This window comes from Macrotis lagotis, chromosome X (genome assembly GCF_037893015.1).
Source record: "Macrotis lagotis isolate mMagLag1 chromosome X, bilby.v1.9.chrom.fasta, whole genome shotgun sequence".
Lineage (NCBI taxonomy): Eukaryota > Metazoa > Chordata > Mammalia > Peramelemorphia > Peramelidae > Macrotis > Macrotis lagotis.
Window position 1 is genome coordinate 635,555,614 of NC_133666.1, and position 17,128 is coordinate 635,572,741.

Below are 17,128 nucleotides of genomic sequence, written 5' to 3' on the forward strand. Positions count from 1 at the left end.
TTGTATCCAGAACAATCTCCAGTTTTCCTGATTTTCATATCTGGCCACTGGACCCAGATGGCTCTGGAGGAGAAAGTGAGTTTGGTAACTGAGCACAGCACCCTTACTTAAATCCAATTCTCTTGCTTGTCATGGGATCACCTCCCTGATGTCTTGTTCTTCTTCGAGAATGAAGGGCAAACATTATCATTCCAGAAACGTTGCAACCCAACCCAAAAGGTAAGAGTACGAAAACTGGGACTTATCTTGACTGCCCTTATTTAAGGGACAAATTATAGGAGGCATAGAAGACGTCCCCAAGAGAAAGATGAAAAAACCAGTAGGGGATTGAAGAACAAAGACAATCGCCCCAGATCTTAATTTAGAGCCCTTCACGGTGGATACATGATATTTTGCTGAATTGAAGTAAACCAAGAATTCAAAGACATGAAAATTGTTTGTATTTCCCTACTAGCAAAAAATCACTGTATTTGTCACTGATACAGACTTTGAAGATGAGAATGACTGATCATGCATATCCATTCTCAAGGCCCTTCTACAATCGCACCTGGCCCTTACAGAAAATTTTATTCCTCTGTCCTGGCTAGAAGGCCTGAGGACCCTGTGGAAGTATTTTTTTTTTTACCGAATTACCCCGGAGAAACTTGCCTCCAAATCTATCTTGCCCTGGAAGTGAAACTATAGAATGTGGATTCTGGAAGGAGATTTGGGATTGGTAAAGTCTCCTACATCATTTCAGATAATTTCACATAATTTTAAATGTCCTTTAGGCCTAGTAAACCTAAAAAAGAAGACTCCGTTTCAACTATTTTTTTTTTTAAGTAGCATCTAGTCAATCATGCCTGCAAAAGAGAGATTTCGTAGCGCTAAGCCTTTTGTGGGTAGACTGCCGGCTATTTGTCTAAGGGACCCTGGTTGGGGATGTATTCTGTCAACAGGAATGAAAAACTCCTCAGCTAAACTGTCTTCAAACTCATCAGCTTTGAACTTGGTGAAACCTCACCTCCTGGAGAGACTTGGATATTCTGGAGGTCAGGGAGCTTGAACTTGGGTCTGTCTAAGCAAAGCTTCCATCCTTTATTCTTTATTCTGGGACTTCGGTTCGAATCGACAAGATCACTTAGCCAATGTGCACAGGGGTGCTCTGGGTCATCCCTAAGGTTCCCCGCATGCATCAGCCACAGCACCTGATGGATGCAGGTGACAAGAAATGTAGCCGCACACGAATATGAAAAACATTCCTTTTTTATTTCTTTAAAAAATTATTTGTTTTTCCAACTACATACAATGATAGTTTTTACCAATCTTTTTTTTGCAAGATTTTGAGTTTTACATTTTTCTCCCTCCCTTCCCTCCTCCTCTCCCCCTGACAGAAAGCTATCTGATATAGGCTCTATATTTATAACCAAGCTAGATATAAATTCATATTGATCATATTGTCAGAGAAGAATCAAATCCAAATGGAAGAAAATATTAGGGGGGGGGATGACATAATACATCAGACAACTTTTAAAAATTGAAGAAAATAAATTTTGGTCTTGATTTAAACCCCACAATTCCTTTTCTGGATGTGCATGGTATTTTCCATCACAGGTCTTTTAAATTTGTCTTTGATTATTGTACTGCTGAAATGAAGAAGTCCATCATAATTGATCATTACCCCATGTTTGTTGTTAGTGTGCATTTCTCGTTAGTGGTAGTGGTAGACGTTCTGGTTCTGCTCATTTCAGTCAGCATCAATTCATGTAAGTCTTATTTAAGAAAGACGTTCTTGCCAGAACTCTTCACTATGTACTTGATGGCACAGATCCGAGCGGCCTCCAAGGCTTCGGAAGACAGCTATTCATATTCTTTTGACAAAGAAAGACTATACAATGGAAATCCATTCATTTTTGTTTTCTTTCTCTCGAAGATTCTTATTGGCATCTGGAACTTCCCTTGCAAAAACCTTTGGATAAGGCTCATTTTTTTTTCAGTATCTATAACAAAGGGGGTGGAAAATGGCCCACGGTTCCGGCTCCAGCAGGGATTGGATCTCTGTGTAAGCAAAAGGTTGTTTTTATTCTGGTTTTCTTTAAGTCAGTTCTGATGCCTTCTTGTTTGGAAAGATTGTAGGGATATTGCGGATCATCACTCCGCCCATATCGCCCTTCCTAATAGAAAGTCTACTCCTAGAGTTCCCGGTTCCTTCTAATACCTAGTACATAAGAGATGCCTAATAAAAGACTTGTTGAATTAAATTGTCCAATTCCAATCCCTCACCTCTTACCCTTAGTGCCAGTTCATTCAGATCTTGAAACACCTCCCTAGACCCTGTCTATGTCAGCTGCCCCATTCCAGCTTACAAGGTGTTGGGGCTGATTTTCTTAACTCTGGACAGTCACCCTGAAAACTTTCCCTACCTCCTTCGAAGCCCACTCTGCTTTTAAACCGGTTCTACCAAACTGGCAGGTAGGAGGAAAGTGCTACTCCAATGTCCGTGAGATTGTAACTTGGCATGGGCTGATTCCCTCCAGCACTTTTCTTCCAGCTCCTGACAGAGTTCCGGACTCTAAACTGCCCTGATACATGCTAGCTTGACTTTAGGGCCCAGGGAGGGAGGGAGGGAGGGAGGAAGCACTCAGTTGCTGTGTACAGGCTGGGTTTCCAGACTGAGTACTACTCATAGTTGTGTTTTTGTCCCTCTGCGGCCGGCCCCCAATGTGCCTGGCTGTTTGTTGGTTTGTTTTGGGGGGAGAAATGCTTACGGGTCTTCCGAGAGCCATTGTAGAGCCTACTGGGTCCTTCTGGGGCTGGGGGAGAGGAGTAGAGGTAAAAATCATCCTAGTTAAGGAAGGCTTCTCTACTGGCTCCTTAGCCAGTGGGAATTCTATCGCCTTTAAGGTGCCATTGGTTCTCTAATTACTCGTTTCCGGGCTAAAAGGCAAGTTCCTTGAAGGCAGGGATTGTTTGATTTTCTGGTTTAAAAAGCCAAGTACCTAATTTATACCACAGACACTTCGTGAAGGCATGTGGACTGACTGATCGATTGATTGGCTAGGTCGTTGACAGATGAGACGAAGGAGAAAGTGCTCTATCCGCTGCGCCACTAAACTGCCCCAAGAAGTCATTTTTTCAGAAAATAGTGAGAAAGGGAAAAACAATTGTTCAAACCTACCTACAATAGAGACGTTGGGTCCACTCTGCTTCAGTTCTCCCTGGTGGTCTAGTGGTTAGGATTCGGCGCTTTCACCGCCGCGGCCCGGGTTCGATTCCCGGTCAGGGAAAGTTAATTTTTGTACTTTTCGACCTAAACTTATTTAGGCTTTGATCAACTGGAAATTAAATCCACCTTTTTTTCTCATATCTTACCTAACTTTTAAATGAACTTTTAAAGTGTTCCCCTAGACAAACTAGTCCTGGGAAAGGTATTAGCTTAAAAAAGGGTTAGGGTCTCCCTCTGTATTCGGCGCCATCTCTAATCACTCTGACCTGTGTCTTGCACTGGATTCCGAATATCTGGAGAAGGAGGCTGACGACTTTGTGCAAAGCTCCCTCACTTAAATCCAATTCTCTTGCAAGTCACCCTTCTGATATCATTAGTCATCTTCCTGCGTGAAGGACAAATATCATCACCAATCTCATCAAGACCCCACCTAAGACAATTTACTCCTGCGTCCCAGCTATGGATTTTGCATTTTGCACATATTATCAAACACACTTGGCTTACGAATTTATTTTGCTCAATTTCTTCTCATTCCCTTTATTAAAAAAAAACTAAATTCTCACAATAAATAAGGAACTGAGGGGCAATACGTTAAAAGAATAAATTTGATGCAGGGGGAAAAGAGCAACCTTAATATTTTCTTTCTTTCTTTCTTTCTTTCATTCTTTCTTTCTTTCTTCTTTTCGTTCTTTCGTTCGTTCTTTTTCTTTCTCTTTCTTTCTTTTTGTAAGATAAAGGAATTTTGTCCTCCGATACCTGGGAATCCCTTATTCTATTAACATCTGTCAAGCACCTTCAGTTCACATCAACATAGTGAGAAAAATACCAGAGAAAATAATCGAGAAGCCAAGAACAATGAGTGATGAAGGAATACTAAACTCGTTTTCCTATTTACCAAAATGGGAAGGGGGAAGTTCGAGGAATATACGCCCAAAAGGCCTTGGAAATGGTATTTAAGTGTCTATAAGAGATAAAAGAATATAGAGCATAGTGGATTCAAGTAAAGCATTTCAGAGAGAACTCAGATATTTCAGCCCACATACAAATGTTTAAACAATTTCTGACCTGGAGATTTTGCGGAGTTCTCAGTCTACTTCAACAGGAGCTGTGGGTTCAGTTACAAAAGAGCATCAGTACCACTGAGAACATCCTAAAGGGGTTGGGAGGCCAGAGTTGAAGTTTTAAAGTAGACAATCATCTAAAGGTAGAGGGGAAAGGATGCTTTCCTGGCTGAGAACACCAAATGCCTTTCTTCTTTGGAAGTTCGTGATTTCTATCCCTACAATGTTGACTTAGGTTACTAAATGTTTCCAAGATTAGTTTCTGGGACAAAGAAATCTATTGGCTTGGGTGTGTGATTTTAATTCAGTAGTCAATTAAGAGACTTTTGCATCAGAAGTTAGGATAAGGTTCTGGAGAGAGCGAGAGGAGAAATCAAAATATCGAAGACGGTATTTTGTCTTGTTATCTATTTTGCTAAGAAGAGATGATGGAAAATGATAGCTACAAGAGATGGTAGGCTCTAGCGAGGGGGGTTTAGGAAGGCTGTAACTCAAATACTCTACTTCGATGGACTTATAAATGTAATGAGTTGCCATACACACCTAGAGTCGATGAGGAAATATTCTTCCTTTTCTCGTGAAAGAAATCTTAGGAATGAGAGCTAGAAGAGATCATCCAGTCCAAAGGCTTGGGAGGTACATATAACTGATTTACATTTATATACGCAACATACAATCACATACAAACACACAAAGATATAATTGCTCATGCACACATTTTTATGGAGAGAGACAGACAGAGAGAGAGAGAGAGAGAGAGAGAGAGAGAGAGAGAGAGAGAATTTTTGTGATCCTATCAAAGAGCTGAATTCGAACAGCCACGCACAGCCTCAGCTCCAGACCTAAGCGAATGTCTCTACACTTCCTTACCACATCCTGATTCTTCTCATTTTACCCCCTCAGGTCCCCCCTCCCTCGCCCCAGGAACTGAGTCCTCCCCCCCCCCCCAGGCTAGGAGAAGAGAAGGACTGGACCTGGTGTTGGGGAAGGCTGAACTTGGAGCAATCGAGGACATCAGAGAAGTGTTCCAAATCCAAAGTAGGCTATCCATTCAACTAAGAGGTCGGAACTTCTAGAAATGTCGATCGAAGGTCTGCGCCAAAAGGAGAAAGAGAGGTGCAGGCGCAGGGCAAAGGGTTCCTTGGAATTTCTGGAGGCGGAACGTCTGCATCTGAGCACCCATCCACCGGTCCCTTTCGAATGTCTTCTTAAAAGGGCAGCCCCTAGTTCCTAAGCCGGGAAATGTGTTTGTCAACAAGCCAGGACGAGACCAAGCGAATTGCACAAGTGCAAACTTCCCTGAGATTTTCCTCGAGCTGTAAAGAAAGAAATGACTTTATCAATTTTCTTGTGAGACGCTCGGAGAAAGTAGCATGTGTGGGCCCGGATAGCTCAGTCGGTAGAGCATCAGACTTTTAATCTGAGGGTCCAGGGTTCAAGTCCCTGTTCGGGCGAACCACTAACTTTTTCTTATTTGCCGCAGGAAAAGGCCTCCTTTTCCTCGGACAGGCCCTGCATGCTACCTTCATTTTGCATTTGCAAGAAATTGAGAGTGAGACATTGGGGACACGTGCATGGAGACTATCACTACTGTTACCCAACTTCTCTCATCTCCACTCCTGCTCCCGGTCCCTGGAGGTTAGAAAGCAAGAAAAGGGGGCGATCCCACAAAGTTCCTAAACGAGATCCCGAGAAGAGAAATGGCCCTGGCCTCGAGTCCCAGAGATCAAAGCAGTTTCTTGCGGCGCCCCTGCAGCAACCACATTTCATGGTTAGGCGGCAGCGGCTCAAGCGTGGACTTGCGCTTCATTTAGAAACTGCTCCAGGTCAGGGAGAAAATGCTCTAGAGCACAAGCGAGTCACAGTCAAAGGGCGTGGGCTTAACTTCATTAAGTTTACGGGAGATTGTATCCTTCATCTCCGGGCCAGTGGCGCAACGGATAACGCGTCTGACTACGGATCAGAAGATTCTAGGTTCGAATCCTGGCTGGCTCGGTTACACTTTTCCTAAAAATCGCTCTATCTAGGTTTCTAAACTCGTGCTACCAAATCCTATCTATGTTTCTAAACTCGTGCTTTAGCACAATTCGGATTAAGGAAGGAGGAAATAAGTCACGAGACATTTCCTAATTCAACTAAAGGAGCTTAAATTGAGTTCTTAGTAGAATGTTGATATGCAATATCACTAGTAAAACCCAAAAAGTTAATTTGGAGGAGTAGTTACATGGAAGTGCATAAGAGCGCGGACCCTAATCCAACATCAGACACTGTGCGATTTTAAGCAAGTCACTTTAACCCCATTACCTTCAAATACATTTTTTTACAAAGTTAATTTGGAATATGCAGATAGATTTAAGAATTTATAGGCCAAATCCTATGTGATATACTAACCTTTCTAAATCTTGGAACCATATTTATAAGGAATTTTAAAATTCTGAATTTCTTTCTCTTAAGGTTTGCAAAATGTTTTATGTTAATATGCTGTTCACCTCTTTCCTTTAGCAGACGGTCTTCTAGAGTTACTTTGGATGCAAAAGTCAAATATAGTATAAATATCCCCGCGTACTGGGCAGTGCATCTGAACTTGTTCAGCAAAAGTTATTTAGGAAGTTTAATTACATGTCAGGAAGGATGGGATATGAAAAAAAATAGGTGACAGCGATGAAGCTCTCAAGTTTATAAACTTCTGAATTTCACAATAGTTAATCTGTAGCCGAAACCATTCCACGTCGATTAAAAAGAGCGAATTCTGTCGTGGACAAAGCTATAAAGGCAGGGCATCTGTGACTTCCTCCGGGCCTATCTCTAGCCCAAGTAGAGCCTCAGTGGCATATAAAACAGAATTACAATTTCAGGTACAGTCTTCTTTTTATTGTTCTACCATGCATACAATGATGTCTATTTTATTTGGTGTTTTTTGAGTTTAGAATAAAAACAAATTTGAAAACTATTCTCCATGCCCCCAAAAAAGGCAATTCCCCTTTCATTTTTTGAAGCATCATCAAAATTCCTTGATTTATTTTCTCAGGGCTCTTTTTTGTGGCGCACTGAATAGAGTGCTGTATCAGAGGTCTGGTAGATTTTTCTCTTCGTGAGTTCAAATCTGGTTCTCAGAGACTGGGACTCTGGAAAAGTCATCTAACGTTATTTGCCTTAGTTCCTCATCTGTAAAATAAACTGGAGATTAAAAAGCAAAACAAGCTTTGCCAAAGAAGGTGCCCAATTTGGTCACTACTTTTTTGTTTACTCGAAGTTTTTAGGAAAAGTGTAACCGAGCCAGCCAGGATTCGAACCTAGAATCTTCTGATCCGTAGTCAGACGCGTTATCCGTTGCGCCACTGGCCCGGAGATGAAGAGTAGAATCTCCCGTAAACTTAATGAAGTTAAGCCCACGCCCTTTGACTGTGACTCGCTTGTGCTCTAGAGCATTTTCTCCCTGACCTGGAGCAGTTTCTAAATGAAGCGCAAGTCCACGCTTGAGCCGCTGCCGCCTAACCATGAAATGTGGTTGCTGCAGGGGCGCCGCAAGAAACTGCTTTGATCTCTGGGACTCGAGGCCAGGGCCATTTCTCTTCTCGGGATCTCGTTTAGGAACTTTGTGGGATCGCCCCCTTTTCTTGCTTTCTAACCTCCAGGGACCGGGAGCAGGAGTGGAGATGAGAGAAGTTGGGTAACAGTAGTGATAGTCTCCATGCACGTGTCCCCAATGTCTCACTCTCAATTTCTTGCAAATGCAAAATGAAGGTAGCATGCAGGGCCTGTCCGAGGAAACGGAGGCCTTTACCTGCGGCAAATAAGAAAAAGTTAGTGGTTCGCCCGAACAGGGACTTGAACCCTGGACCCTCAGATTAAAAGTCTGATGCTCTACCGACTGAGCTATCCGGGCCCACACATGCTACTTTCTCCGAGCGTCTCACAAGAAAATTGATAAAGTCATTTCTTTCTTTACAGCTCGAGGAAAATCTCAGGGAAGTTTGCACTGGTGCAATTCGCTTGGGTCTCGTCCTGGCTTGTTGACAAACACATTTCCCGGCCTAGGAACTAGGGGCTGCCCTTTTAAGAAGACATTCGAAAGGGACCTGTGGATGGGTGCTCAGATGCAGACGTTCCGCCTCCAGAAATTCCAAGGAACCCTTTGCCCTGCGCCTGCACCTCTCTTTCTCCTTTTGGCGCAGACCTTCGATCGACATTTCTAGAAGTTCCGACCTCTTAGTTGAATGGATAGCCTACTTTGGTTTTGGAACACTTCTCTGACGTCCTCGATTGCTCCAAGTTCAGCCTTCCCTAACACCAGGTCCAGTCCTTCTCTTCTCCTAGCCTGGGGGGAGGGGAAGGACTCAGTTCCTGGGGCGAGGGAGGGGGGGCCTGAGGGGGTAAAATGAGAAGAATCAGGATGTGGTAAGGAAGTGTAGAGACATTCGCTTAGGTCTGGAGCTGAGGCTGTGCGTGGCTGTTCGAATTCAGCTCCTAACTTCATACTCAGCTGCTCAAGGATAACAACTATTTTAAAAAAAACACCAGCAACACCAAGTAAAAACAAACCAGGAGTTTGGACTAGTTGATCCCTTCCAGCTCTTACTCTTAAGATCTTCTTTAAGACTAAAGGAAGACTATTTCTGCATCTACTCTGAGTGTGTTTACAACAAACCCTTTACATTTGTAAGCACATCGAAGTAGAATATTTGAGTTGCGCACCCCTCCCTCTCATTCCCCAGCTCTCATCCTCTACTGCTTTCCTTTCTTAACAAAAACAAATGAATAAAATTCTATCTACATTTGGTTCTTTCGCTTCTCTTCTTGTTCTCTTCTAAATTCTGTAATCTGACTTCTGATCACACCACTCACCCCAAACTACCCTTTCCAAAGTCACTGATGATTCCTTTAATGACCAAATAGAAATGAGGATTTTTCTCATACTCTCATACCCTCCTGACTTTCCTGAGTTTTTGACACTGCCAACCCACTCTCTCCTCTGTCTAGGTTTGCATGGCACGGCTCACTCTCTTGGTTTCCCTCTTACTTATCTAAGCACTCCTTTTCAGTCTCCTCTCTGATTTATTCTCCTGTTACTTCCCAAGATTTAACTATAGATGAACCCACAAGTTCTCTCTCTTCTCTCTCTAACCTTAAGAAATCATAAATTTTCATGAAATATCATCCATATGCTCATGACCTACAGATCAATCTATTTCTAGTGTTTTTCAGGTTTTTTACTTAGGCCAATTTACATTCAGCATATCAACTCCATAATCTAGTCATTTTCCCAGTCAAATCTATCCCTCTTCCAAACTTTCTCTTATCCCTGATGTCACCACTATTTTATCAGTCACCAAAGTTGTCAAATGTCCTCTCCCAGTCTCACTCAAACTCACCACACATAGTCAATCTGTTGCAAAATCTTATTCTACTATCTCCAGAGTATCTCTGAGCTTAACTTTTTTACCTCCAACCATACCATGCATCAAAGTACTTATCTCCTTTTGGCTGATCTGTTTCTCCTTCAAGTTTCTCCCCACTTCAATCCATCTTCTGTTGTCCCTAAAGTGATTTTTCCAAATCCTACTTCTGTCCATATCATGACTCTCTCTCATCTGGCTAATCAAGAAACTGTATCCAGAGATATCTGGAGTAGTCCTGTTTCAGATCTGGCCACTGGACTCAAGATGACTCGAGAAGAAAGTGAGACTGGTGATTTAGCATAACACTCCCTCACTCAAATGCAATTTACTTGCTTGAAATCGTACCAATTCCCTGAAACAATGGTTTTCTTCAGGAACAAAGGACAGTCATTATTATTATTAATAAACTGCAGTCATTCCCTATAACATCTATGATAAAATATAAGCTCTTCTGGACATTCAAAACTGTTGACAAACTAGCTCCTTATCTCTCCAGAATATTCCATATTCTTTTTTTTATGCCTTTGCACTGGTTTTCCCCCATATGGGGAATATTCTCCTACCAATTGGTACCTCCTGAAATCATTGATTTTCTTCAAGACCAATTTCAAGTGCCACCTTATACATGAGGTCTTCCCTTATCTTTCCACCAGTGTCCAGACTCCCCAAATGTCCATGTTTTCTCCTTTATAGTTACTTTGCTTTTGAGTCTTATACATATATATGTGTGTGTGTATATATATATATATATAATATATATGCTCAAGTAATCTCCATTAGAATGTAAGTTCCTTTGAATTCTCAGAATTTAGAACAGTCTGCTACTAAGGAAGCACTTAAATCAGAGCCAACCTGAAATTTGTTATTAGCTTCACATCTGTGTTTTGATGTATTTGATTTCCTTCTATGCCTGCTCATATTATTTTCTTTCTCTTTTTCAAAGTTTTTGCAAGGCAATGGGGGTTAAGTGATTTGCCCAAGGTCACAAACCTAGGTAATTATTAATTGTCTGAGGCTGGATTCGAACTCAGGTACTCGACTCCAGGGCCGGTGCTCTATTCACTGCACCATATTATTTTAATAATATTTTAATAATTTAAAAACACGAATTTGGCAAGAGAATCTATAGAATTCCCCAGACGTCCAAAGGATCTTATAATAGGAAGTAGATTTAGAATCCTTGGCTCCAAAATAACTTGATTGATGGCTGATTTTCATTCCCACTCCTATGCAAATCGAGTTTTCTATCACATAAACTAATCTTATAACTGCATTGTAGGATAGTAATAAGGAAACTTCTATTGGAAGGGTAGCATTTGGGATTCCTGGTCAGACACTTTTTTTTTTCGGTCACTGTCCTCTACCCTAAAGGAGTGTATGAAGACTTTACATTTGGCCTCCCAGCCTCAGGTCTGATCTTTCTTTGTGTCTAAACCATCTTCTGTTGATGCTAATCTTGAACTCCATAAAGTGATCCTGTCAGAAATCGTTTACAAGTTTGTCTGTGGACTGAAATGTCTGAGACTTCCCTGAAATGCTTTTCTTGAATGGAGACTTCAACTTATTCCATTTCCTTTTATCTAAAAAACAAACAAAAGCTTCCCTTAGATAATAGTGAATGTTTTCGCTCATTATTATTGTGGTTGTGTTGATTGTGTGTGTGTGTGTGTGTGTGTGTGATTTGTTTTGTTTTGTTTTTTGCTTTGCCAAAAACGGTTTTGTGAAGGATCTTTTTTTTTAAATAAATGGGAAATCGAGCCTGTCCTACCCTTCTTACTCAAGGTTCCTGACATCTTAGTTCTTTTTCTGGTATTTTCCCACCCCTCAATCGCACCTCACTTCACTCTGATGATGTAGGAAGAAGGGTCATGGTAGATATTAATAATAGGAATGAGGGATCCACAGAATATGGAGAAAATTCCAAGACGAAGGAGAAAGAGGAAAAAGAAAAGATAGACCTTATTATTACTTTTCCTTCCCCCACCCTCTTTTGCTACATTATATTTATTTTTCAAGGTACCCTTTTTTTCTCCCTACCTATGGAATTATCCATCTTGGGAAATATTTTTTAAAGGAGGGGTTGGGGAATGAGTAGTTTGAGCAGTATCAATTAGTAAATCAAGCGTGCTTGACAACAAGAACAAGAAACACATGATTGATATGAGGGGGTGAGCTTTGACTGAGGTATGGAGGATGGGGGTCTTCATCAGATGAACCTAGTTATTCGAAATTGGTCAGTCCTTAAATTAATTGAAAATTTAAAAGCAAGTTCCCTGACCGGGAATCGAACCCGGGCCGCGGCGGTGAAAGCGCCGAATCCTAGCCACTAGACCACCAGGGAAAGATACTGGAAAGTTTCCCAACCTTTCTATTGTTCAGTATATTTTTAAAAAAATAGTCGTTTATTTTTTATTTCTTTTGAAGAAATAGGTTCTTTCTTTTAAGTCTTTTTAGGGATCTCCTTCCTTCCATCCATTCATCGTTCAATCCAATCAATCAGCATCAGTAGGTGCCTGCAGTATATAGGTCAGGTGTTTAGCATTTTAACCAGAAAAGCAAACAATCTCAAACCTCAAGGAATGTGTATTTTATCCCAGAAACCACAAAACCACATTCGAGAAACACAAGCATAGTGAAAGTAATAAAGTTCTCACTCGGTACAAAGGACAGACACCTGCAGCGAACGGGGAGCTCAGAACGCCTTCTTTCACAAAGATCTCGCCGGCCCCAGCCAGAGTAGAACCTGGCGCTTCAGGACCTCTTGGAATCGACTTAGCCCACAAACCCAGGACAGCACTTGAGGCCGGCCGTAGAGGGACAAAAATACAATAATGAGCAGTATTCAGTCTGGCAAGCGAGTCTACACCCAGCTTGGGAGAGGTTTCTGTCTCGTTATAACGAATCTGGCCTCACACTTGATATTTACTAGCTTAGCTGTGTGACCTTGGGCAAGTCACTTAACCCTGATTACCGCGCATCTAGGGCTATCGCCAGTCGTCCGGATTCCTACCTAGTCACTGCACGCAGATGGCTCTGGAGGAGAAAGAGAGGCTGGTGACTTGGCACAACACCTCCTCTCGCAAACGCAACTTATGTCATGGTATCACTTCTTTGTTGTCATGGTCTTCTTCGAAAACGAAGGACCAACATTACCTTCGTAATACACGGGGATCTTCAGGAACTGAGTCTTGCTAGGATGCCCTAGGGCAGTTTAGGATCTGCACCTCTCGCCGGAGAGAAGCGCTGGAGGAAATCAGCCGCCGAACAGCAATGTCCCAGACAGCAGCGTAGCACAGTCTCCTCTGGCAGGTGGGACCGGTTTAAACGCGGAACCGGCTTCGAAGGATGGAAGGGAAAGCTTCCAGGGTGGCTGTTTAGAGTTAAGAGAAACTTTATCAGTCCCAACAACCTTGTAAATTGGAATGAGGCAGGGGACATCAGACAGAGTCCAGGAAGGTGTTTAAAGACCGTCATTAGCTGGCACCAGGGTAAGAGGTGAGGGGTTAAAATTCGACAGCCCAGATTTCTTACTTCGCGCTAGCGATTCACCCAAAGCTCAAGACCTTTTGTTTTGTTTGGTTTTTTTTTGCAAGGCAAACGGGGTTAAGTGGCTTGCCCAGGGCCACATAGCTAGGTAATTATTAAGTGTCTGAGACCGGATTTGAACCCAGCTACTCCTGACTCCAGGACCGGTGCTTTGTGCTCAAGACCTTTCAACCAAAAAAGTGGGATACTAGAACCGTGGAGGTTACAGTGTTGAACCATTCAAGAAAATCCAACGTAAGTGCAGGAGGGAGGTTCGCTAGCCACTCTCAGGATCCCAGAAGTATTTCCAAAGAAGATGACATCGGAGCTGACTCTTTAAAAAAGCAAGAATGGAAACTTGAAGAAAGGGAGACTGTTCTTTGTCTTCAGGGCCTAAGGAAACTTTTCTTAAAGGACTTGAGGCCAAGGTCTCCCACTGCATCTAGAGTCATTCTCCAGTCGTCCTGATCTATATGTTGCCACTGGACCCAGTTGGCTCCAGAGGAGAAAGAGAGGCTCTGCTTAACCCTCCCTCGCTTAAATTCAATTCATTTTCCAGTCCAATGACATCGCCTCCCATATGTCATGGTACTCTTTGAGAACTGAGGACAAACAATACAACCTGTAGGTAGAAATACCACCTGCCCTTCTGAAACTCCAATTGGAATTAACCAAATGGACAACACAGTTCCTCCCACTTTTCTCATTCACTCCTCTCCTCTCCTCTCCCTTTCCTTTCCTTTCCCTTCCTTCCTTCCTCTGTCAACATAGGGTATCATATCCTTATCTTGCGTTGCTCTGCAAAGGAATGTAAATTTTGATAGCTGAAACCTGGAAAATATCTTGGAATTTATAGGCTAGATGTCTTTTTTTAGGAACTAAGACATGCCCAGAGTAGAGTAGTTTCATCATAGTTAGGTGTAGAAGAGTGTGCTCAGTGACCTGAGGTCTGGAAATGGAGGCTTTGCTGGAGTGGAAAAACTTGTTGACTTGTTGAATCAACTACTGAATAATCCTGTCCTGAAAAGGTGAGCAACATAGTCATTAATTCCTATCTCTAAATCTGTAACTCAGTGAAAAATAAAATGCTCTTTTTAAGTCAAACAATAATAGAGGCAAATATTTATGATTTCTTGCTTTATTTTAATTCAGCAAAACATCAGAAATGTTCCCTCCACAAAATAAGCTTCTTAGTTAAGGTAAAATGTGATTATCTTTACTCCTCAATCCCTTGGGATGGCAAGTCTTCTCTGCCTCTTGTAATTCAAGAGTGTACTCCAAGAATGTGATATTTTGAGTCTCATTTTATGGTCTGATGAGTCTAGTTTGATATACTCACTAAATTTAATCTCTAGGGCTACTCAAGAGATTACCATTTATTTCTTGATTTTTTTAAATTTGCACCTAGTGGGTTTTTTTTATTTTTATTTGCAACTAGTGTTTTTTATTTGCAACGCAGTGTTTGCTCTGGGAAAGTTTACATATAGTTCTTGTCTAGATTTCCAAAAATGTGCCTAACAGATCCCCTAACCTCACACAAGCACTGAAGTAAGAAACACACATTGCTTACAGGACAGACTATTTCCCCCTCTCAGAAATTGCAGATGGTGCAAAGTTGCTGAAGATCGTATAAACAATGAAGGAAATCCGTGACATAATCATTCCATCCTATTCTCCCTTGGTGAGTTCAACTCTTACACTAAGGCCCTGAAAGTCCTTTCAATTCAATGTAAAAAACTGGTCTGGAGTTTGGAGTCTTCTTGAGGTCACTAGGCTGTTGTGGCTTTATTGAGTAGTGGAGTGATTTAGTTGACTTTGGAGAAATTACTTCAATAGAAGTTTTGATATGACTTGAGTGTGGAGTCAAGGAGAGAATTGAGATGAGACAATTAGGAGGCTATTATAATAGTACAGGTGAGAAGTAACAAGGTCCTGAAAAAGAGGCCAAATGAACAGAGAGAAGGAACAGATGTTAGAGATTTTGTGGAAGTAGGAAAAAATCAACAATTTATAAGATATGTGGAATTATAGAGTGGAAAGAATGGTACTGAATCTGAATTTACAAATTTATATAGCTAGAAGGATTCTGGTACCCTTAACAGAAATTGGAGGAAAGAAATTTGGGGGTTGGAGGAAGAATGGCTTGGAGGAAAGAAGGAATGTTAGTCTGTGTCTGAGAAATAATGAGTTTGTGATGCTTCAGGGACATTCAGTTGGAAATATCCATCAAGCAATTAATGATGTAGGACTAGAGGACAGAAAAGACTATGGTTAAAGATATATGTGTCTACATATTGTTGGGGGAAAGGACCCAGAAAAATTCTAGGACCCCACCCTGGTTCATCGATGATTGTGAGAGAACTCATGTGGCCAGGAACTTGTTTCAGTCAACTGTTATTACATATAAGCCCACAAAGTCAAAGAAAGAAGGGGTTTAAGATAGCTGACTTTGGGGATTGCTTATGAAGAAAGATTTTAGAACTTTTCCACTGGGAAGGCAAATTAAGAAAGGGGTTTAGAGTTAAAGATGAAATGGTATATTCTGTCAGAGAAGACAGTCAATGAGGTCAGTTTACAAAAATATGCTTATGTCAATAATTTTCTGTCTGGGACCTCTTTCTACATAAAGCTATGTTATCACAGTTAAAACCTTTCATTTCAAAGTTCAAGTTAAGCACTTCAGTTAACCCCTTCAATATAGATATAGACCTAGACATAGGCATAGATATAGGTTTAGATATACATATGTGTGTCTACATAGAGATTACATTTAAACTAATGTTAATTTATGGAGTCTTCAAGAAAAAATGTAGAGAAAAGGGAGAACCAGTCCCCAAACAGTCCGTTGCTATATTCCCACTGTTAGGGGGCAGAATATGAAGGATGATCTAACAAAGGGAATGGTTATAGTCCTTCTTTTGTGATGGAGATTTTTGGCCCCTTCCCAGGGGTCAAGCAAGTGATCTGGAGGTTATTCTATTGTCTGTACTCCAGGGGTCCCTAATAACCCCAGATATCATCTCCAAAAGAAGAAACATAATCAATTCAGTGGAACTGAATTGTATATTTCCTATGTGGAAGTTGATAACTATGTGGATTTTTGAGTATTTCTCCAAGGGAAAAGAAAAAGAATCCTTCTTCCCATTCTTTCACAAACTAAGAAAAAGGCAACTTCATGACTGTCTAACTTTCCCTTTTCAGGCAATCACCTGAATCCTCTTCAGTATAGCTTCTGCCCACATCACTCAAGCATTTTCAAAGTCACCAATGATTCCTTAATTATCCATTATAGTCACCATTTCTCCAACTTTCCCAATCAATAGGCCCTTGTAAACCCCTATTACTTCTAGGATCAAATATAAGCTTCTCTATTTGGGCATCTAAATCTTTTCACAAACTGCTTCCCTTTTACATTGACATTTCAAGTATCACCTCTTACTGCTCTTCCTAGTTAACCAGGGTCTTCCCATCCAAGGTCATCTTACTTTTGAAGATTATGTATTATATTTCTATTAATAATGCTAATAGTATAAATTAAATTTAAAAGTGTGTTCACACTTTAAGGGAAAAACCTAGCGTTTGCTAGTATAGCCCTATAATCAATGATCTCCCCTTAATAATCTAAATTTCTTGAAGACAAGTATTTTCTTTTTTAAAAAATATTTTATTTGTTTTACAATTATATACAATAGTAGTTTCTACCTATCATTTTATGTAAGTTTTTGAATTTTACAATTTCCCCCCCACCCTCTTTCCCTCTCCCCACTCCCTCACAGAAGGGTCTGATAATCTCTACATTGTTTCCATGTTATACTTTGATCGAAATTGAATGTTGAGAGAGAAATCATATCCTTGGAGATAAAATAAAATATTTGAGATAGCAAAATTATGTAGCACATAAGACACTTTAAAAAAAAATGAAGGTAATAAACTTTGGT

The 17,128-nt window shown here is 41.0% G+C and overlaps 6 non-coding genes across 6 annotated transcripts; 3 read left to right on the top strand and 3 right to left on the bottom strand.

Annotated features, from left to right (window-relative positions):
• The first annotated feature begins 3,194 nt into the window (after nucleotides 1–3,194).
• TRNAE-UUC (transfer RNA glutamic acid (anticodon UUC)) lies at nucleotides 3,195–3,266 on the top strand. The gene has a single exon. It is a non-coding gene; the product is annotated as a tRNA-Glu (tRNA).
• A 2,381-nt stretch (nucleotides 3,267–5,647) lies between these two features.
• On the top strand, nucleotides 5,648–5,720 carry TRNAK-UUU (transfer RNA lysine (anticodon UUU)). Its single transcript has one exon. It is a non-coding gene; the product is annotated as a tRNA-Lys (tRNA).
• A 468-nt stretch (nucleotides 5,721–6,188) lies between these two features.
• On the top strand, nucleotides 6,189–6,261 carry TRNAR-ACG (transfer RNA arginine (anticodon ACG)). Its single transcript has one exon. It is a non-coding gene; the product is annotated as a tRNA-Arg (tRNA).
• Nucleotides 6,262–7,538: 1,277 nt separating this feature from the next.
• Nucleotides 7,539–7,611, bottom strand: TRNAR-ACG (transfer RNA arginine (anticodon ACG)). The gene has a single exon. It is a non-coding gene; the product is annotated as a tRNA-Arg (tRNA).
• Nucleotides 7,612–8,079: 468 nt separating this feature from the next.
• TRNAK-UUU (transfer RNA lysine (anticodon UUU)) lies at nucleotides 8,080–8,152 on the bottom strand. Its single transcript has one exon. It is a non-coding gene; the product is annotated as a tRNA-Lys (tRNA).
• Nucleotides 8,153–11,934: 3,782 nt separating this feature from the next.
• Nucleotides 11,935–12,006, bottom strand: TRNAE-UUC (transfer RNA glutamic acid (anticodon UUC)). The gene has a single exon. It is a non-coding gene; the product is annotated as a tRNA-Glu (tRNA).
• Nucleotides 12,007–17,128: the final 5,122 nt, after the last annotated feature.